Genomic DNA, 23,426 nt, shown 5'->3' with positions numbered 1-23,426 from the left:
GGTAAATTTTATCACTATTTCTTTACTCTTTCATTTATGCATATTGAAAATTATTTTGACTCTTTTATGCATCATGCTTACATTTTTAGGCTTAGGCATTTAAATTGATTCCTCACCTCCGATAGCAGGTCAAGGACTACTTGGATGAGGTTTCTCATTCGAGGATCCTTAAGTGGTTGTCTGCTGATGAGTGATAAATTTACCATTCATTTATGTATAAAAGTTATGCACACTACTATGATTTGAAGGAATGCTTGAGAAAACTTTGTTAGTTGAATGAAATAATTTCTATATTTTGCTGGTAATACAGGTGATGAAAAGGAAAGATGTGGAATTGAGCTTAAAAGGGAATTAAAAAGGGAAGAAGTGGTGCAAAAGCTGAAATGAAGGAGAAGGAGCCGACCCTTAGTTACTGCAATCGTGGTCTAAGGTCGCGGTCATGGCAAGTCAAGTAGTAAAATTAGCGATCGAGATGGACTCACCATAATTGCAGGTGTCCATGGAGCAGATTATAGCCCAGGGGCACAAATATAATTTTTGACAGCCAACCCCAAATTCTCAAAAAGATCAAAGAGAGATATCATACTATCAAGGAAGTTGGCAGAGCAATTCACTCGAATGGTGGCTAGGAGGAAGAATAAAGCAGTTGCAAAGGCACTCTCAAATATTAAATTAAAGAAAAATAGCAACTCCCCCTCCTTCTGATGTTGAGTTTGTTCAAGTTGCCCTTTCCAATATTCAAGGGGCCACTGCAGAGCAGGGACCACTAAAGAAGGTGAACATATACAAATTGATTGACCTAAAAAAGAAGTCTACTCTGATGCATTACATAAAATCCAAGAGGGCCTCACAATAGTTCAACATGAGTACACTTTCCAACTAGACTTCATGAACATGACAATTATGGATATGTGGTATGTGGACTCAATAAGTTCACTTTTTATAACCTTTTATCTATTTAATTTCTTACATTCTAAGTCATTTATTTTAATAGACTACCCATCTACTGCATAAGTTGCAGTATATTGGGTAATCTGGTAACACAGGTTTAGAGAAGCTATGCAACAGATGACTCATCTTTTGTAACAGATGGTCCATCTGTTAAAATAGATCCAATTGTTGTAATGGATTACCCATATATTGCATAAGCTGAAGTAGATGGATAATTTGTTAATAGGTTCAGCAAATGTATGCAACAGATGGACCATCTGTTGCAAAAGATGAGTAATCTATTTCAACATATGATCTATTTGTTGTATTATTCTGATTTTTTTAAGTTATTAACTTATTAAAAATTGTCTTCTTGTATCACAGTATGTTGATGAAATTCTTTGACTTATGAGGGAAAAGCAGCTCAAATGCACAGAGTTTTATGATCTTGGGTATAGGATCATAGACCTCAACTTATACAATAACTTTTTAGATAGATACAACAAACTTAGTAACGAAGCGACAACTCCTGATGCCAAAAAAATTAAGGAGTTAATTTCTGAGTTTGTATGGGATAAAAATGTGATTGGCTATTATAGAGGGAAGAGGCCATTTACAGATGCCATGGATTATATCTAGGCAAACAAAATTCATGTGGTAGTGAACTAGAAGAATAAACATTTTGTGGCTCTTGAGATTATCCTCAATGAGGGAGCCATGAATGTTTATGACTGCAACTTACCAATCTTAGAGGAGTGGGAATTTTTTCCTTGCATGGAGACACTATTGGAGTTGTTCCTAAAATTGTTGAATCAAACTGCATAATGAATCACTTGCTAGAGAAGTTGCTCAACAATAGATGGTCTTTTGAAGGTCGAAAAAAAAGCCTTCCCAAAAATGATATCGGTGTTGTGTGCAGGTCATACGCGCTTGTATTTATTAAATGTTTACTAACTGACATAGAAATAACAACTCCAAGGACCTTATTGAATGACATTTTAGTGGCAATAATACAACAGGCCTGGGCTACTAGGGTACTCTATAAAAGTTTGCTACCTGTGTATAAAGATGATTAATGACAATTTTTTATTTTTAGTATTTTAGTTAATTACATTATTTAATCTAAAGTTCATTTATTGTATAATCTATTTTATCCTTAAATTTTAAAACTTATACATCGTTACAAAAAATAATTACTAAGTTCAAATAATGCAACAACTGCATTATAAATATAGATATTTGTATAATGCAACAGATGACCCATCTATTGGAAGAGATCAAACAGATATAGACTTCTCTAGATTGTATAATGCAAGAGATAAGTAACATGTTACAACAGATGTCTCATCTATTGGAAATTATCAAACACATATATTTTTATGTAGCAATATATGCATGATATATTGCACCAGATGAATCATTTGTTAGAAATTATCAAACAGATATACACATCTGTTGCAAAAGATAAATCATTTACTAGAAATTATCAAATAGATATACACATCTATTGCAATAGATGACTTAACTATTATAACAGATGAGTCATATGATGGAAATGACCAAATAGATAGACATATGTTGCAATAATTGCGTCATCCATTGCAATAGGTGTTTCATCTATTGAAAATTATCAAACAGATATACACATGTATTGTAAGAAATGAGTCATCTATTACAATATATTATTCATCTGTTGCAACAGATGACTCATCTATCAAAAATGACCAAATAGATATAGACATCTATTCCAATAGATTGGTCATCTTTTGGAAATTATCAAACAGATATAGACATCTATTGTAATAGATTAAATCTGTTGCAATAAGCTATACACTTAGTTGACCATTTAATTGCTATGAGATTAATGAATTTGTAATTGAACTTATTAATTCATCTTTAATTTTAGTGAAATCAATTTACTTATTACTAATAATGGCTTAATATAAATCATTTCACATCAAATTATTCAATTGACAACTCTATTCAAGATGAGAACACTTAGTTGATCGTGTAATTGCTATGACATTAATGAAATTATAATTGAAATTGTTAATTCATCTTTAGTTTTAGTTAAATTAATTTACTTATTACTAATAATGGCTTAATATAAATTATTTCACATCAAATTAGTCAATTGACAACTCTATTCAGGACGAATACATTTAGTTGATCATGTAATTGTTATGAGATTAATGAAATTGTAATTGAACTTATTAATTCAAATTTAATTTTAGTTAAATAAATTTACCTATTACTAATAATTGGTTAATATAAATAATTTCACATCAAATTAGTTAATTGACAACTCCATTCAGGACGAATACACTTAGTTAATCATCTAATTGCTATGAGATTAATGAAATTGTAATTGAACTTATTAATTCATCTTTACTTTTAGTTAAATTAATTATGTTATTACTAATAATGGCATAATATAAATCATTTCACGTCAAATTAGTCAATTGACAACTCTATTGTAACACCCCAAATTTTTGCCTCTGAAATTTTTCACTGCCCAGTGTACGATTTGATTATGAGTCGTGAAGACTATATACGAGTTGTATAATGTCATCCATAGCAAAAAATTGTTGGTTCCCTAAGTTTATGTCCTAATAATGATTTTTACCTAATGAGCCATAAGGTCAGATCACAAGTAGTAGGGTGGGACTCATGACCAAACTAATGAGATGGCCCAAGGTTATTGTCTTGGTAATGGATAAGACTCCACAAGTCATAAGGTCTGATCATGAGTTGTAGGAAATGACTCGTGACTGAACCATTAATGGTGCCTTGAGTTACTATCCAAACCATGAGTCATGGTGACAACTCATAATGTGTCCTCACGAGTCATAACGTGACCCATAGTCACTGACGGTAGTTTTCTGCATTTTATTTAAGGGTACATCGGTCATTTACACTATTTCCCAATTAAAACCCACAACCTAAAATACTCTAAAGGACCCCATAAAACTTCATTACTCCATCATAAACTACTCTTTACTCACTTAAATCTCTAAGCAAAAATACCTAGGGTTTTATAAGAATTGGTTATCTAGGGTTCAAAGGGTGATTTGTTATCCAAATTTCTTGGTATATCGGGCATGATCTCTTTCTTAAAACTTTTTTTTCTAAAAGCATGTGTTTAAACTTATCATCCATATGGTTAACTGTTGGCTACGAATTTGGGTTAAGGACTTTTGGATGTTAATGGTTGATTATTTTTCCCATGGTTTCAATTGATCATTCCTCCTTTGAATTGATAGTTTTTAAATTAATTGGGTGCATAGGTATGGGAATTGGAATGGGGCTCGTGGATTCTCCCAGATTGATTTGATAAACTTTGAGGTCATGGATTCCCTAACTTTTATGGATTTCAATAATTGAATTGGTAATGACCTCAATACAACCTTATGAAATTGGCTATAAAACATCAGTATATGTATATTGAAACTACTTTTGGAACTATTGCATGATGTCAGTGGGTTAATGAAATATAAGGGTTTTAAATTAAACCTTGGGAGGTCATGGCTTCCCCCAAGATAATGAATAATTGAACCTAGGAGGTCGTGGATTCCCCAATGTGGAAAAATAATTGGAGCTTGTAGGGTCGTGCATTCCCCTAAGTGATGACAATTAGAATGGCATATTGATAATAGATTGCAAGCATAGTTGGTATAACGATACCAATAGTTTATGCCTTAATGGATGATTATTGGTTCTATGATTGGGAATGTGTAAATATTTTAATTGGTCTTAAAGGGGGTTGTGTAGCTAGCCATAAAAGTAGAGGTCCTGAGGGACTAATACTGGAAACTCATATTTATCGGTGTAAGAGTTGGTCATGATGATCGTGTGCTTATGAAACACTATAGATATATGTATCATGGATGACGTAGAGTTTTGGATTCCTAATCCTTCTATGATATCTCCGATTCGTGCAGCCAACACATGCTGGGGATAATCCAGTAGGGTGGACTAGACTCATATAGCTCGTGGCTGCATTTATGATGGTCAAGCTACAAAGTCTAAGTTAATGTTTTAACTATCATGCTAAATTTTGCTCCTTATCCTTACATCTTATATATATGTATATTATTTTTTGCATATGGTTTTAGAATGATTTTGGATTGATTGATCATGGCATTATTTTATCTCTCTCCTGAGTTACATGCTAGCACTCACCCTGCTAATCATCCTCGGATATTGTATCCCTATGAATGCAGGGTCTGAAGACACTTTTGATTCCTTACATTGTGGTAGGTTATTTTTGGATTGTCCGTGATCCAGCATTGAAGTGGTGAGACCCCATTCTCTGGAAGGCCCTCATCTCATGGTCTTGTCTTTACTTACATCCTAGAATATTTTGGTAGTTTTCGGCTATGGTCGAGGGTATGTCCTGACCTTGGTTGATGTTTTATTTCTAAGAGTCTTTTGGTGGACAACAGGATGTGGGTGGATTTGGTATAGAAGATTCTTCGATCCTATTCAGTTGATTTATCTAGCTTGTTATATATTCAAAACTCAGTCCTATCTTGTTATATATTCGAAACTCAGTTCTATCTTGTTATATGTTTGGAGCTCAGTCCTATCTTGTTATATATTTGGAATTTATCCGCTGCTAGATGTATTGTGTTTTGGTTGGCTAGGTTAATGGGGGTGGTCTCCCACCCTTGATAGACTTGATATACCCGTCATGACTAGGCCCTGGTTTAGGTCATGACAAATTTAGTATCAGAGCCTAGGTTCATAGTCATTGGGTGTCCACAAAGTAGTGGAAAGTAGAGTCTCTTTTATGGGTATGTAGTGCTCCATACTTATATGGGAGATTCTACAAGGCATTTAGGAATGTTTTCCTTTCTTGTGTTCTATTTTTAGGCTATAGAGTATAAGGTCTAAAAAACTCCACTAATTTCATTTGTTCGCATTTCAGATAATGCCTCCAGGAAGATCTGATGCTCGTGGAAACTCCTCTATCCCACCTCAGGATAATGTGGATAGAACTTGTTCTATTTATGAGTACAGACACGTGAAGTTCCACCGTTCCCTACCAGTCCTTCTTAGGCTCCTCAAGTTGATGATGTTCCTGCCCCACCCCCTAAGAAGACATTTCTAATGCCAAATTTTATCTATCTATTCATCTGTTGATTCGGTTGATGACTTTTTAATCTCGTCAACTTAACAATTTTAGTTCTGTTGCTCTATCTTGTGAGGCCACTAGAGTTGTCCAGTTTATGAGGTTAAGACCTTTATAGGCTCTGAGGTTGAGGAGGATCCTCAAGTGTTTATTGATGAAATGGCAAATATATTCAAGGTGATATATGCTACTGACAGTGCCCAAGCGCACACGCAAGTGTATGTAGTCTACAAAGTAATATAGTGTCCTTCAAGAAAGCCGAATATCGATCCCACAAGGACTTTTTCTAACAACCATTTGATTTCAGTTCATAATTTAGATTCAGCTGATGCAAGAGTAACCAAAAAAGAGTTTTGAATATTGTAAATTACAAGTAAAGTTAAACAATGCGTAAAATAAAAGTCTTGAGACAATCAATAGAGTAAATCCCAGGGTTAAAGTACTCAAATAATCATACTATGTTATTGAACTTCATTTGTTAACTTTCTTATCTTAGTTGTTGATTCGTGGGGTTAACCGTATGATCATGGTCTCCCGACCTCTAATTGTTTACCTAATTTGGACATTACAACTACATCGGTGAGCGGGGATGTCATAATCCAATTAAGTCCTTTAAGCTATCATCCTTCATGTGAATAAATTAAGGCCTCTAAGTACATCTCTATCGTAGATGCAAATATGAATTCCCTATTTCATAAAACAATACAAACCATACTTTGTTCATCCCCACATTCTATCTCCCTATTCTCTCTCCCGAGATCACAAGGTTGACAATTGATGTATTCTAAGGTGATCAACCCTCAAAATAGTTACAACAAGAATGAAAACACAACCAACAATGATAAGCAAATTAAACGAACTTAATTCAAAACAATAGTAGTCATGTTCTTGGCTTTAACCCCGAAAAGAGGGCATTTAGCCACGCAAAGTCGTAATCATAATCACAAGATTGTAATTAACAACTAAAGACATGAATGAACTAAATTAAAGTAAGAAAAACCTAAATAATAAAGTTGTAGCATCCCCTCAATATTCCAAGACGTTCCAAGGTGTCCAAGATGATTACAAAATGTGACAATGTTCTGTTTATAGTAGAGGCTAACAAGCCTAAGCTGTGTAGGACAAGGATCACTTTTTTGCCGTGTGTGGCATTTATGGTGCAGCACATTGGCTATTTCATGGACTCAGAAATGCCTCGCCTTTTTCATTTCGTAGAATATGTGATGCGATTTTTTTCATATCACGTTTCAAGAGTGGTGCGACGTGTCCCTATCGCGTTAGCTCACTGGAATTATCATCCAAAATAATGGTTAAGTCCTTATCAACCAATCTTTCATCCCTTGTCTTGTAGTGTATTTCTAGTGGATTTCCAGCCTTTATATCATCAATATATCACCCTATTCATCTCACAAATCTTCCTAAATAATTAGACACCACATATTAGAGATCATAACAACATAATATCCATAACGATGAATCAAAACAAGAGCTAAGACTAGGCTAGTTCATGTTGATCTTCAACTTATTGATCCACTTCTACACTTAATCAAATTGAACTTTGCATATCACCAACAAGTTGTTCCACATATAATAACACATTTAAACCATTTGGAACTCATTAAACTTACTAGAATTACATGAAACCTACTAGACACACACCTAGCTCAAGCTAGTAAAACTAGTTATCTCGATTGAACTATAAATGACTCAATTAAGTACAAAGTTGTTTGAAAACACTGTTAACCATTGTAATCACATCCTTTAACACTTATATACTTTTTTATATCATCATCACAGATAAAGTACACGAATTGTCCTCAAAATAAGGCTAAATAAGCTAGAGTAGTAACACTAGAGTGCATAAATACACCCAATATTAGCTAATGATGTGGAGGTGTTACGTTTTCCACATATCAGCTAAAGGATAAGCCTTATCAGTTGAATGAGGAGTAGGGGCAGTCGAGGGGTGATGATGTTGAGTAGGCTTTATGAGAGGTGTTTCTGGTGCTTTCCTTGATTATTTGATTCCTCGAGAGTTAAGGGAGGCTAAGGCCGAAGAGTTTGTGAACTTGAAGCAGGGAAGGATAACTGTAAAGGAGTATGCTATGAATTTTTATTAGTTATCTCGCTATGCTCTGGAGTTGGATATATCATAAGGGCTAGGATGAGGAAGTTTGCTTTGGGTTGGTCTCTGGACTTGGTTTTGGAGTGTAAGGCTTCCATGCTGAATAATATCATGGATATATCTAGGATTGTGGTGTATATGCATCAGGATGAAGATGAAAAAAATAAATAAGTTGAAATGGGATAAAGGAAGAATAAGAAGTTCAGTTATACAAAGCAGGGCGGAGGCCAGCAGAACAGTGGTAGAGATGGTAGACAGTGAGGAAAGAAGAGGACTTGGGAAAACTTGAGTTCATATTCTACGGCTAGTTCTCCATATTCTAAGTCGACTAATGATCTCCACTTTCTAACTAATAGCAGGTTTAAGGCACAAGGTATCCAGTCTCAGAATAGTGTAGCTTAGTCAGCCCCATATTATCCCCCTTATCATTTTTGTAGCAGATACGTCATGGAGTTTATGATGAGAGGAGAAATAAGTGATTTAATTATGGTTAGTTGGGGCATTTATAATGACACTATCTAGCTAAGGTTGCTTCTAGAGCTAATAAGGTTTCGATCGTTGCTCCATCAGCTTTTGCACCAAAGGGTGCTACTTTTAGTACAGGCATTGGTCAGAACCATCTTTATTCTCTCAGCACCCGCTCGAAATATAAGATATCTCTTATACCGTTACTAGTGTTTTGAAACTTTTCTCTCATGATGTATATTGTTTTCTTAATCCAAGTTCTACCCTTTCTTATGTGACCCCTTATGTGGTTGTTCATTTTGGTTTTGGTCATGAGTGCATTTCTGAGCCTTTCACTGTGTCCACCCTGGTGGGTGATCATGTTGAGGCTAGAAAGGTCTATAAGGATTGTGTGGTGTCTATCTATAGTAGGGAGACCTTGGTGAATCTGGTAGAGCTAGATATGGTAGACTTTGAAATCTGGGGGATATATTAGATCCATTCGTGCTACGTTTCTTTAGATTATCAAACTTGTAAAGTCTGTTTCCAATTCCCTGATGAACCAATAATAGAATGGGAGGAAAGTTCCTTAGTTCCTAATTAAGGTTCATTTCTTATCTTAAATCCCAAAATTTGAATTCTAAGGGGTGTCTAAATCATCTGGTTCGGGTTGAGTTTTAGTTTTGAGGTTCCCTCTTTACAATCTATCCCTATTGTTAATAAATTTCTTGAGGTTTTTCCTGATGTTCTTCCTGGTATTCCTCCCGATAGGGAAATAGACTTTGGGATTGATTTTTTACTAGATACGTATCCTATCACTGTCCCTTTATATGGTATGGCTTCGACTAATTTGAAAAAAATTAAGGAGCAGTTAAAGGATCTTCTTGATAAGGGTTTCATCCATCTTGGTGCCTCTCCATGGAGTGCTCATGTGTTTTTCGTGTGTAAGATTGATGGGTCTCTTAGAATGTGCATAGACTACCGTCAGTTGAATAAGGTGATATGAAGAATAAGTATCATCTTTCTAGGATTTACCTATTTGATTAGCTTCAGCATGCTAAATAATTTTCAAAGATTGATCTTCGATTGGTTTATCATTAGTTAAAGATTAGGGAGGTGGATATCCCTAAGACTGCTTTATGTACCTGGTATGGTGATTATGAGTTTCTGGTTATGTCATTCGGATTGACTAATGCTCCGACTATGTTTATGGATTTCTGTAAATGGGTATTCAAATAGTTCTAGGATTTATTTATGATCGTGTTTATTGATGATATCTTGGTGTATTCTAAGAATGAGAATGATCATATTAGTCACCTTTGAGTAGTGTTGCAGAATCTTAAGGATCAGTGATTATATGCTAAATTCAATTCTATTTGAATGAGGTGACCTTTCAAGATTATGTTGTTTCCAGTGAGGGGATCATGGTATATCCACATAAATTTGAAGTGGTTAAGATATGGACTATACCCACAACACCATCCAAAATTCATAGTTTCTTGGGTTTAGCCGGATATTATAGAAGGTTTGTGGAGAGTTTCTCTTCTATTATTGCTTTGCTAACTAAGTTGACTCATAAAAAGGTAAAGTTTCTGTGCTCCGATGCATGTGAGGGTAGTTTTGAGAATTTGAAGGATAAGTTAAATTTTGTGCTAGTTTTGACCCTGCCCGAGGGTACTGATTATTTTGTAGTTTACTGTGATGTATCTTGTGTGGGATAAGGTTATGTCTTGATGCAGCATGGTAAAGTGGTGGCGTATGCTTCTAGACAGCTAAAGGTTCATGAAAGTAATTATTCAACTCATGATCTAGAGTTAGTGGTTGTGGTGTTTGCATTAAAGATTTGGTGCCATTATTTGTATGAGGTGCATTTTGATATTTATTCAGACCATAAATGCTTACAGTATGTGTTCACCCAGAAGGAGTTGAATCTCAGGCAAAGAAGATGATTTGAGTTGCTCAAAGACTATGATATGAGTCTTCATTATCACCCAAGTAAAGCTAATGTGGTTGATGATGCTTTTAGCAAGTTGTCTATGGGTAGATTATTTCATGTGAATGAGAAGAAATGATATTTGGTGAAGGATATTCACCGGTTGGCTAATCTTGGAGTTCTATTTTTAGATTCTAAGGATGGAGGTGTGGTTGTTAAAGAGGTGGTGAATTCATCTCTTGGTGTTGAGGTGAAGGAGAAGAAAGTTTTAGATCCTATCTTGATGCAAATTAGAAATGATGTGGGTCAGCAAAAAGTAATGGTTTTTTAGATTGGTGGTGATGGCATCTTGAGGTACCAAGGTAGATTGTGTGTTCCTGACACTGATGGACTACAGGAAAGGATTTTGGCTAAGACTCGTGAGATGAGGTATACAGTTCATTCTGGTTTGATGAAGATGTATCATGACTTGAAGGAGATTTACTAGTGGAACAATATGAAAAGGGATGTGGCCAATTTTGTGGCTAAATGCATGGTCTATAAGCAAGTAAAGATTGAGAACTTGAGTCCTGGTGGAGTGTCTCAAAAGATTAAGTTGCCCATGTGGAAATGGGAGATGATCAACATAGATTTCATTGTTGGTCTTCCGTTAACTCATAATCAATTTGATTCCATTTGGATCATCGTAGATAGGATGACTAAGTCTGCTCACTTTTTGCCTGTGAGGACTACTTACTCTGGAGAGGATTTCGCTAAGTTGTTTATTCAGGAGATCATTAAGTTTTGTAGTACTTAGTATCCATTATTTCCAATCAAGGTATGCAGTTCTCTTTTTGCTTTTGACATTCATTTCAGCAGGGCTTGGGCAGACGGGTGAACCTTAGCACTACATTTCACACACTAAAGGATGGACAGAAGGAGAGGAACAGTCACACTTTGGAAGATATGATAAGGGCTTATGTAATTGATTTGGAGATAGTTGGATAGATCATTTGCCTCTCACCGAGTTATCTTATAAAAATAGTTATCACTTTAGCATTGGGATGGGTTCTTTTAAATCTCTCTACGGTAGAAGGTGTAGATCTCTTATCGGGTGTCTTGAGGTTGATGAGACTATATTATTTGGTTCGTACTTGGTTCACCAGACATGAAGAAGGTTAAGGTGATCAGGGATAGGCTTAAGATAGCTCAGAGTTGCCAAAAGTCCTATGTGGATATGATGCAAAGAGAATTAGAGTTCGAGCTTGGCGATTGGGTGTTCTTGAAGGTATCTCCCATGAAGAGAGTGATGAGATTTGGGAAGAAGGGAAAGTTCAGACCCTGTTATGTTGACCCATATTTGATTTTGAGAAGAGTGGGAAATGTTGCTTACGAGTTAGAGTTGCCTTTGAATTTAGGTTCTATTCATCCGGTGTTTCATGTTTCTATATTGAGAACTGTGTGGGTGATCCTTCTATGATTATTCTGAGAGAATTGGTATTTTGGATTCCTTATCTTATGATAAAGTCCCGGTGAATATTCTGGATAGACAAGTCCATAGTTTGAGGACTAAGGATGTGGCTTCGATGAAGGTTCTACGGAGGAACCAAAAGGTTGAAGAAGCTACTTGGGAAGCTGAAGAGGACATGAAGTCCAGGTATTCATTCTTGTTCTCCACACTAGATAATCATGCTTAAGGTATGTGTTTTCCTACTCTCTTTGTTTTCTGACTTTTTTAAAGAAATTGTGGTTGTGCTTCTGTTTTACATTCGTGCTAATGGATGCCTTGACTCCTCATACGAGGATGAATGATCCTAGGGAGGAGGGGTAATATAACACCCCAAATTTTTGCCTCTGAAATTTTTGACTATTGAGCTCACTACCAAGGGTACGACTCTGGTAATGAGTCGTGAAGACTCTATAGTGAAGACTCTATACGAGTCGTATAGTGTCATCCATAGCCAAACCAATGTTGGTCCCTAAGTTTTTATCCTGATCACGATTGGTACCTAACGAGCCATAAGGTTAGGTCATGAGTCTTAGGATGGGACACGTGACCAAACCAGTGAGATGGCCTAAGGTTGTTGTCTTCGTAATGACTAAGACTCTACTATTCATAGGTCTGATCACGAGTGATAGGGTGTGACTCATGACCAAACCAGTAAAGGTGCCCTGAGTTACTGTCCAGACCACGAGTCGTGGTGAAGACTCATAATGTGTCCTCACGAGTCATAACGTAACCCCTAGTCACTGGCGGCAGTTTTCTGCATTTTATTTAAGGGTACTTTGGTTATTTCCCTCATTTTGTAATTAAAAACCACGACCTAAAATACTCTAAAGGACCCCATAACACTTCATTACACCATCATAAACTACTCTTAACGCCCTCAAATCCCTAAGCAGGAACACCTAGGGTTTTCTAAGAATTGGTCATCTAGGGCTCAAAGGGTGATTTTTGTCTCAAAATTTCTTGGTATCTCGGGCATGTATCTCTTTCCTAAAACTTGTTTTGCTAAAAGCATGTGTTTAAACTTATTATCCATGTGGTTAATTGTTTGCTATGAATTTGCGTTGAGGACTTTTGGATGTTAATGGTTGAATTGCTTTTCCCATGGTTTGTATTGATCATTCCTTGTTTGAATTGATAGTTTTAAAACTAATTGGGTGCATGAGTATGAGAATTGGAATAATAGGGATCGTGGATCCCCCTAAATTGATTTGATAAACTTATAGAGGTCGTGGATTCCCCCACCTTTATGGTTTTTAGTGATTGAATTGGTAATGACCTCAACCCAACCTTATGAAATTAGCTTGAAACATGAGTATATGCATATTGAAACTACTTTTGAAACTATGCATGATATAGATGATTAATGAAACATAATGGTTTTAAATTGAACCTTGGGGGTCGGGGATTCCCCTAAGATAATGAATAACTGAACATAGAGGGTCGTGGATTCCCCATATGGATGAGTGATTGGAGCTTTTGGGGTCCTGGATTCCCCCAAGTGATGACAATTGGAATGGCGTGTCGATAATATCTTGTAAGCGTAGTTGGTATGACGATACCAACGGGTTATGCCTTAATGGATAATTATTGGTTCAATGAATTGGAATGTGTAAATGTTTTATTGGGCTTAAAAGGGGTTGTGTAGCTAGCCGTGTAAGTGGAGTCTCGAGGGACTGATACTGGAAACTCACATTTGTTGATGTGAGGGTTGGTCTTGATGACTGTGTGCTTATGAAACACTATAGATATGTGTATCATAGATGGCGAAGGGTAGTGGATTCCCCGGCCTTCTATGATATCTCCGATTCATGTGGCTAACATGCACTGGGGCCATCCAGCAGGGGGCTAGACCCATATATCCCGTGGGTGTTTTTATGACGGTCAAGCTACACGGTCTAGGCTAATATTTTAAGTCTCATGCTAAACTTTTTTCCCTATGTCGGCATCTTTTATATATATGTATAGATACAAAGATATATATATATAATTCTTTTTCATATAGTTTTGAAATGATTTTGGACTGATTAATCATGGCATTATTTTATTCCTCTCTTGAGTTACATGCTAGTGCTCACCCTGCTAATTATCCCCGGACATTGTATCCCCACGAAATGCAGGATCTGAAGACACTTTTATTTCTTGTATAGTAGTAGGTGATTTCAGGATTGTCCGTGAGCCAACTTTGAAGTGGTAAGCCTCTATTCTCCTGAAGGCCCTCATCTTATGGTCTTGCCTTTACTTACGTCCTACACTATTTCGATAGGTTTTCGGATATGGTCGAGTGCATGTCCCAACCTTGGTTGATGTTTGGTTTCTTAGAGTCTTTTGGAGCACAATAGGAAGTGGTTGGATTTGGTATTGTGGATTCTTAGATCCTATTCAGCTGATTTATCTATTTTGTTATATGTTTGAAACTCATTCCTATCTTGTTATATGTTCGAAACTTGGTTATATCTTGTTAAAATTTTGAAACTCAGTCATATCTTGTTATATGTTCGAAATTCATACGTTGCTAGATGTATTATGTTTTTATTGGTTGGGTTAATGGGGGTGGTCTCCGACCCTTGGTGGACTTGAGATCCCCGTCACGACTAGGATCTGGTTAGAGTCATGACATCTATTCAGGATTAACACACTTAGTTGATCATGTAATTGCTATGATTAATGAAATTGTAATTGAACTTATTAATTCATCTTTAATTTTAGTTCAATCAATTAAGTAATTATAATAATGGCTTAATATAAATCATTTCACATCAAATTAGTCAATTGACAACTCTATTAAGGACGAATACAATTAGTTAATCAGGTAATTGGTATGAAATTAATTAAACTTATTAATTCATCTTTAATTTAATTAAATCAATTTACTTATTACTAATAATGGCATAAATTGAATAAACAAATGACTAACTTGTTGCAACAGATGACATATCTGTTCAAAATTATCAAACAGATATCGATATTTATTGCAATAGATGACTAAAGTATTGCAATAGATGACACATATGTTGGAAATTATCAAATAGATATAGATATCTGTTGCAACTGATGACAAATTTGTTGCAACAAATGACGTGTCTGTTGGATATTATCAAACAGATATTGACAGTTGTTGCAAAAGATGACCCACTTGTTGCAACAGATGACTCATCTATTAGAAACTATCAAACTGATATAGACATTTGTTGCAACAGATGATTAATCTATTGAAAGAAATTAAATTAGGTCTTGCTAGTTGTTTGATTTATTCTAAAAGATAGGTCATCTGTTGCAATAGATTACCAATCAATCAATTGGAAGAAATCAAAATAGTTCTTCAAGAGGTTTGATTTATTCCAACAAATGACTAACCTATTGCAACAGACGGGTCATCCATTGGAAGATCTTTTCTTTAAAGCAATTTTCTGTCCAATGTAAAAGAAAAATCCTAGGGAACTCAAACATTTTTAGGAGAACTCAGAAGCCCCATGTGTTCTTTTATCTTGTCTTTGTAATGTCTCCTCTTTATTTTCAAAGGTCACCACCATTAATATTAAAAAGCAACAAATGATCCATTTATTTCTCAACTCTCTTTCCATTTTCTCCTCTCTCTTTTTCTCTCTTTTCTCTTTATTTTAATTTTTGCATGAGCTTGAGTTGACAACATGTTCCCACTTTGGTTGAGCCGTGAAACTATTTGATACCTCCCTTTGGTTATCTGAATATGAAGATTTACAACCCTTTACCCCTCTTTTTTGTTAGCTAAAGCACATAGACGTAGCTTTTATTCGCACAAATGTATTGGTGTTACGCCTTATCTTTCGCTTTATATTTATATATGTTTATGAATTATGAATGAATGAAGGAATGACTTGTTCAACTACTTCTTGTTGTTATTTACATCTACTTTCCTGCTTTACTTTCCCTTTCCTGTGACTTCATTGAATGGTGGATAGTTTTCAAGAGGTTAATTGATTCCAACTATGAGTTATATAATAATCAAGTTCATAGATAAACCAAAAACATGAGTATTTATTAATAATGGTTTGAAATGAGTCATTTCACATCAAATTATTCAATCAAATATAGACATCTATTACAACGATCACTAATTTGTTGGAAGTTATCAAATAGATATAGACATCTGTTGGAATAGATGACTAATCTGTTGGAAGAATCAAAACAGTTCTTACTACTGGATTGAGTTCTTCCAACAGATAAGTCAACTATTGCAATAGATGACCAATCTATTGCAATAGATTATCAATCTGTTGCAACAGAAATTACCGATCTATTGGAAGAAATAAAACGAACATCAAGAGTTTAGAACTCTTCCAACCGATGTCCCATCTGTTGCAATAGATGGGACATCTGTTGGAAGAACTCAATCCAATAGCAAGGACTATTTTGAGTTTATTGAGTTCTTCCAACATATGGGCCATCTATTGAGAGAACAAAATCCAGTGCAAGGACTATTTAGATTTATTCCAATAGATGACCTATCTGTTGGGAGAACAAAATCCAGTATCAATAGCTGGATTAACTTCTCCCAACAGATGACCCATCTGTTACAACAGATGGGCCATCTGTTGGAAGAACTCAATCCAATAGCAAAGACTGTTTTGAGTTTTTTTAATAGATGGCTTATCTATTGCAACAGTGGTTCATCTATTGGGAGTTCACAATCCAGTAAGAAAGACTATTCTAATTTTATCCAACAAATAACCCATTTGTTTCAACAAATGAAACATCTGTTGCAACATATAGGTCATCTATTGAAAGAACACAATCCAGTAGCAAAAACTGTTTTGATTTCTTCCAATAGATAACCCATCTGTTGCAATAGATGAACCATCAGGTGGGAGGACACAATGTAGTGCAAGAACTTATTTTGGGTGCTTCCAATAAATGGCTCATCTGTTGCAATAGATGGGCTATATATTGGGAGAACACAATCTAGTAGCAAAAGTTGGATTGAGTTCTCCCAATAGATGACCCATCTGTTGCAATAGATGGGTCATCTGTTGAGAGAATACAATTCAGTATAAATAACTGAAATGAGTTCTCCCAACTAATGACCCATTTGTTGCAATAGATGGGCCATCTGTTGGAAGAACTCAATCCAATAGCAAGGACTATTTTGAGTCTTTCCAACAGATGGGCTATTTGTTACAACAGATGGGCCATCTACTGGAGTACACAACCAGTAGGAAGGATTGTTTGGATTTCATCCAAAAGATGACCCATCCATTGCAACATGGGTAATCTGTTGGAAGAGCACAATCCAATAGCAAGAACTGTTTTTATTTCTTCTAACAGATGACCCATCTATTTCAACAGATGAAAAATCTATTGAAAATATTTTTGTACTATGTTGTATTTATTTAATTTCCCATTACCTTTTTTATTAATGAATAAATTAATTATTGGATTATAAATAAAACTATATTTTATATAATAAATAACATACACTCCCAACAATGAGTTGAAATTATCGAGTTCATAACTAAATCAAACAACATAAGACTATTTACTATTACACCAACTAAACTATTTACTACTATTACAACAATCATAATGCATTACGATCTGGGCATGTAGTCCTTTTATGGCCAACATTCTTACATATGGAGCACTTATTTTTTTCTTGTTGGAAATGATTCTCTGACTCCTTACCTCCTTTTATAGCACCTTCTTCCTGGTTTGGTACTGCTTGGGTCAATATATGGATGAGGTACTTCTCTTTCCAAAATCTCTACAGGAACAACCTAAGAATCTTCAAGAGGCACCGAATTAATACACTCACAATATACGATTATGTCATTTTCCATTGAATAATATGGAGACGAGTACTCACAAATTTGATTTCCAAATTGTGCATCATATTGGGTTCGAAGCACTATCATAGCGTGTGGACAAGATATTTTGTCCAAGTCAAAAACTCTACATGTATGATACGGTTCAGCCCACAAACATGAGAAAAACACCAGGGCATCAACAGCAACACGAGACAACAAGATGAACAATAATACAAAGAAACAACAACCAACGATTTTCACTAAAATAAAGAACAAACACTTAAACGATTACAAGAAATAAAAGGATAGGTAGTAAGACATACACTATGACAAAAGATAGGAACTACAGGATGTATCAAATCTTAGAACCCCTACGACCAATAATAGCAACACCACACTCTTACGTAGACACGTGAAGGAATCCACTACTCAAGCACCAATGTTTCTAAGACAAATTGCAACACTAGTGATTCCACACTAAGAGCTACCCTATTACGGTTCTCACTCTCTCTCAAGAGAAGAAAAATGGTTCTTTCAATCATCCATATTCATCAACTAAGTGAAATAAACCTAATAAGTGATTATTTATAGGCTATTACATAAAAGGAAGAAAAGACCAAGATGCCCTTAATGTTAAAAGGGCGGCCATAATGTGTTAAAATACCATGCGCAATCTCTAAAATGCCCTTCTGAGCGGCCATTGAGTGTTTGGACTTGATAAATGGGACGCTTCTTTAATGCACTCCAAAGTCGTGATCCTTCAAGTTTCAAGACGTGAAATCCCTTAGGGCTCTCGGGTAGGTGTCAAGGAAAGCTCCCAAGCAACCTTTCAAACATGGAATTGCTTTATTGTACGCTCAAAACTAGTCCTCTATGCATGTCCTTGTACCCTCGATGTGACTAAGGCTTGAATCCTCATGTCTTGGCCTCGAATGATGTCAGCAAAAACTACAAGGGTCATTTGGATCATATCAATATACAAGTTCTTCTTTGAAGATCGACAGTGGCAACACACCATGACCGTTAATACTGAACTTGTACTTTGATATTTTTTTTCCATTGAAGGCATAAGTATGTTTGATGAGTTCACCAACTCCAGCCTCTCGTGAAATAATTTGGCAAACCTCACATTTATTTCATTAAATGGAGCCATAATGTGAAATTCTCTTTGAACATCAAACATTGCATTCACCGATTCAGCTATGTTTGACTTCATAATATTATAACTATACAAAAAAATCACCTAGTACGACAAAGTATTATAATACTCAGATAAGACATTAAATTTATGAATAATGTACCTATTTCCCAGATAAAGTGACCGGCTCCAGCTCTTGAATTCGATGTAGCTGAGATATTCTGCTACCTTGAGTATCATATCTCTTATTTGATTGAAATGTTCTAAGAATTCAGCTCTATTATAGGTTTTAACTGCTTTATAAAAATGAGAGATGACCTTGAGTTGTGATAGTTGTTTTGAATATTTTCCCTAAGGTGTCTTATGCAACAACCATAGTGAATTGAAGGGTAGACAATTGACAATATCTTTTGGATACTTAGATGTCTATCTGAAATTATGCATAGCTCATCGGTATCATCTACGCAGCTTCTCATTTATTCAAAAAAATATCAATAGGAGGCATCACATTCCTTGTCAACTACACAAAAAGCCACCAAAAATATGTGATTCTCTACATCCTGTGTCATCGTCGATAACAAAACTCCTTCATACTTGCTCCTCAAGAATGTTCCGTCGATGGCTATGACTTTTCTCAATTATTGAGAACTAAGAATTCAAGCATCATAGGCTACAAAAATGTACTTGAACCTTCCATTTTCATCGACCTACAATGTTGTCTTACTTCCGGGATTTGTGGACTCAAGCATGTAATGGTAGGAATCAAGCACCGCATAGCCGTGCTCATGTGTTCCCCTAACAAGAGACTTTGGAATCTCCATGCTCTTATAAATCTTCCAATAAATCATCTTACAACTCAATTCTGTACGAAGTTCATTGGCCATATCTCTTGTAGAAAGGCCTTTACTATTAGGGAATCTTTTTTTGAAGTATTTATCGATGACCTTTGTCGTGGCGTGCGGATTATGGCTCGTAATATGCTCTGAACCACATGTGTGATATCATAAATTCTAATGATCAATCTATCAGAACTTATGAATTTCACAGCCCTTAACCACCACTTGAACTTCGGATAAGTACATCTAAAACAATAAACATTCCATGAATTAATCACCTTCTTCAGTTGAAAATCTTTTTTTCAAACAAGTAATATTTAAGGAATGGACAAGTTCTTCCTTTTTCTTGAATGTCATTCCCTTGTAAAAATCAGTCTCATCATCTTAAAGATTGTTCGACTGTGTTGATAAAGAACTACCCACAGTATTGCTCGCAACAATGGGCGTAGGTGTTTGATGAACCTCCTTCACTTTATCTTTATTCCCATCATCGTCTGGAAATGATTTCCAGATTATCCAATTTATCATCAAACATATCTTGTTGTTCTTGTTCTACATTCTGATTCTCATTCTCTATTGGTTTTCTAACCACGTACACCTTTAAAACCGGCTTAGCTGTTTCACTCAAATAAGCACGTAAATGAACCTGATCGCTTAACTTAAAAAGTAGGACATTTTCAAAAGAGTTATGCATGTAACTGATGACAAGATCTTTTGGTTGACAATTTAGTACGTAATAGTTGATTAATTTTACAAAATCATCATACAAAACATCTCTTTGGACTGTCATCGCTATTATCTCTAACATATCACCATCCTTTCAACGCCAAATATATCGATGGTGCTTCTCGATCCATTCACCATGACAATTAACCCCTATTGTTATTAATACCTCCATTAATGGTATCTAAAGACATTTGTTAAAAAAGTTAATAATGATATTATAGTAAAATTAATAATGATAGTATAGTATATACAACAACAAAATAAATTATATACACTATACTATCATTATCAATGTTGCAATAAATGATTCATCTATTGCAACAAATTATCCATCTGTTTGGATTGATGTTACAGTATTAAAAAACCTGAAGCTGATTTCAACAGATGAGTCATCTGTTGTAATAGGTGGGTCATCTATTACAACAGATGACTCTCATGTTGGGATTCATGTTACAGTACTATAGAACATAAAGCTGATTCCAAAAGATGAGTCATCTGTTGCAATAGGTGAGTCATTTGTTGCAACATATTAGTCATCTGTTGCAACAGACGACTCATCTGTTGGATTCAGCTTCAGTGTCATAACATAAATCCAACAGATAACTCATCTATTGGAATCAAATTTAAGTTCTATAGTGTTGTAACATGAATCCCAACAGGTGAGTCATTTGCTGCAACAGATGACTTACCTGTTACAACAGATGACTCATCTGTTGGAATCAGCTTCAAATTTTGTTGCAATAGATGAGTTATTTGTTGCAACAGATGATTCACCTATTGCAACAGATGACCCATCTATTGGATTATGTTACAGAACTACAGAACTTATAACATGGCTCCAACAGATATGTCATTTGTTGCAATAGATGACTCATCTATCGCAACAGATGACTCACATGTTGCAACAAATGACTCATCTGTTGTATTCAGCTTCAGATTCTATCCATTATTAAAAAAAACAGTAGTAAATATACCCAGATGAAAAATTCAACTACAAATCATGATTTTACTTACCAAAATCGCCTATCTTGTAATGATCGGTGATATATGAATAATATTTGACCTAAAAATTTGGTCTACTAGCAATAGTAGTGGTAACAACAACAATGGTCGAGAAGAAGAAGAAGATGATGATGATGATGATGATGATAATAATAATGAACTAAAAGAGATGATAATGAAGAAGAAGATGATGAATAAAGCAGCAACAACAATAAAAGCGAAAAAAGAGAAAACAATAAATGCGAGGAGAGAGAAATTTGCCTCCATTTTTTAATTATATTAGGGTTTAGATTGGGTCAAAGTGTAAATAAAAACTTGTATGCAAATCTCAAACTTTCTTAATCCATCATTAAATAATTGTCACCTACACTTAATTATTAACATTTGAGTCACCCACACTTCATTTCAAAACTCTTTTGTCACCTACAATTCAATCTCCCGACTTACTCGCTACTGCTTAGTTATGCACTTAGTCTTCTTTTTTTTGTCGTTTTGCTTAAAAACATCTCTCCACCTTAAAGGGAGCCTTGAAAAAACTGATAAAGCTGTCATGTGATTAGATCATAGATTCAAGCCATAAAAATAGCCTCTTGTACAAATACAAGACCTCATAAATAAACCCTTATAGTCGGATCCTTCCCAAAACCCTGCATACTGCATAGCTTTATTGCATCGGACTATCCCGTCCCTCGATGCTCCATTGGGCATGTGACGATATTATGATTTAACTATGATCAGAAATGAACAAATATTGTCTGAAAGAAAAAATAATGCACTTTTCACAAATTGAGAAATGGAGAAAGAAGCAGCGGTCATTTGGATGTCGGGAAGTAAGCTATTGATTCCAACTTCATAAAGATCGACAAATAAAACAAAACAGATTCCTCTTCTTAGAATACAATACTGCTTTGATTTTAAATTTGTAAACTTTATGAAAATGATCTCAGCTGCATTTTTCTTTCTATTATCATAGAAAGTCCACAACTTTTTGTGAGAGGTGTCGCTTAACTTCCATTGCCTCTTCTATCAACAACTCTAACCACTAATGTGTCAAAGTCACCGAAGGTAAGCTTTAGACTTTTGACGCCAGACACGTCGACTGCAAAATAAGCTTAGTCAAATCCCTTCTCAAAATATCTCGAGTTGGGAGGAGCCGTGATGTAGCTTACATTCAACTTCATATTATGGCGGTTTCCTTCTCCTTCCTATTTGTTGTTCCTTTTATCGATATGAAAGGGCTTAACAGGATAAAAAGAAATCACATATAGTGTTACTAAATCACACAGCAACCAATCAATGTTAGGGCTCATTTGTTTGCACTTAATGCAGATCTGAATATGAATAATTCAGACTTCAGACTGTTAATTGCATTTGTTTTACATTAAGATTTTGACTCTTAATAGGTCTGAATAGATCTTAATCATTCAAATCTGGAACAAAGTCCTAATCATTAAGAGGTATTCTTATGTTGAATAATATTCATCATCACTCTATCCATAATCATCAAGCACCATCTAGCCACCAACCACCGCCAGCCACCTCAACCATCACAACCACCATTCATCATAATTATTACTAACCACTATTTTCAGCCGCTATCATATCTACCACCTTCATTATTTTAATTATATTCATCGCTATTGCCATCGTCAATGCCAATGCCAACACCACCACCATCATCAACCACTATCAACCAATCCCAACTACTAACCAACTCATTTATCACAACTAGCACCATCACTAACTACCACTAACATATCATCATCATCCACACATTCTACAGCCACCAGCACCATCACCACCACCATTGTCACCAGTGTCACCACTTTTATTACGTCTCAACCACCATCGCTAAAATATATCTCTACTAATAATTAATCATCTACACC

This window comes from Capsicum annuum, chromosome 11, assembly GCF_002878395.1.
Source record: "Capsicum annuum cultivar UCD-10X-F1 chromosome 11, UCD10Xv1.1, whole genome shotgun sequence".
In the NCBI taxonomy this organism is placed as follows: Eukaryota; Viridiplantae; Streptophyta; class Magnoliopsida; order Solanales; family Solanaceae; genus Capsicum; species Capsicum annuum.
The sequence above is the reverse complement of the archived record's forward strand: the minus strand, read 5'-3'. Positions refer to the sequence as shown.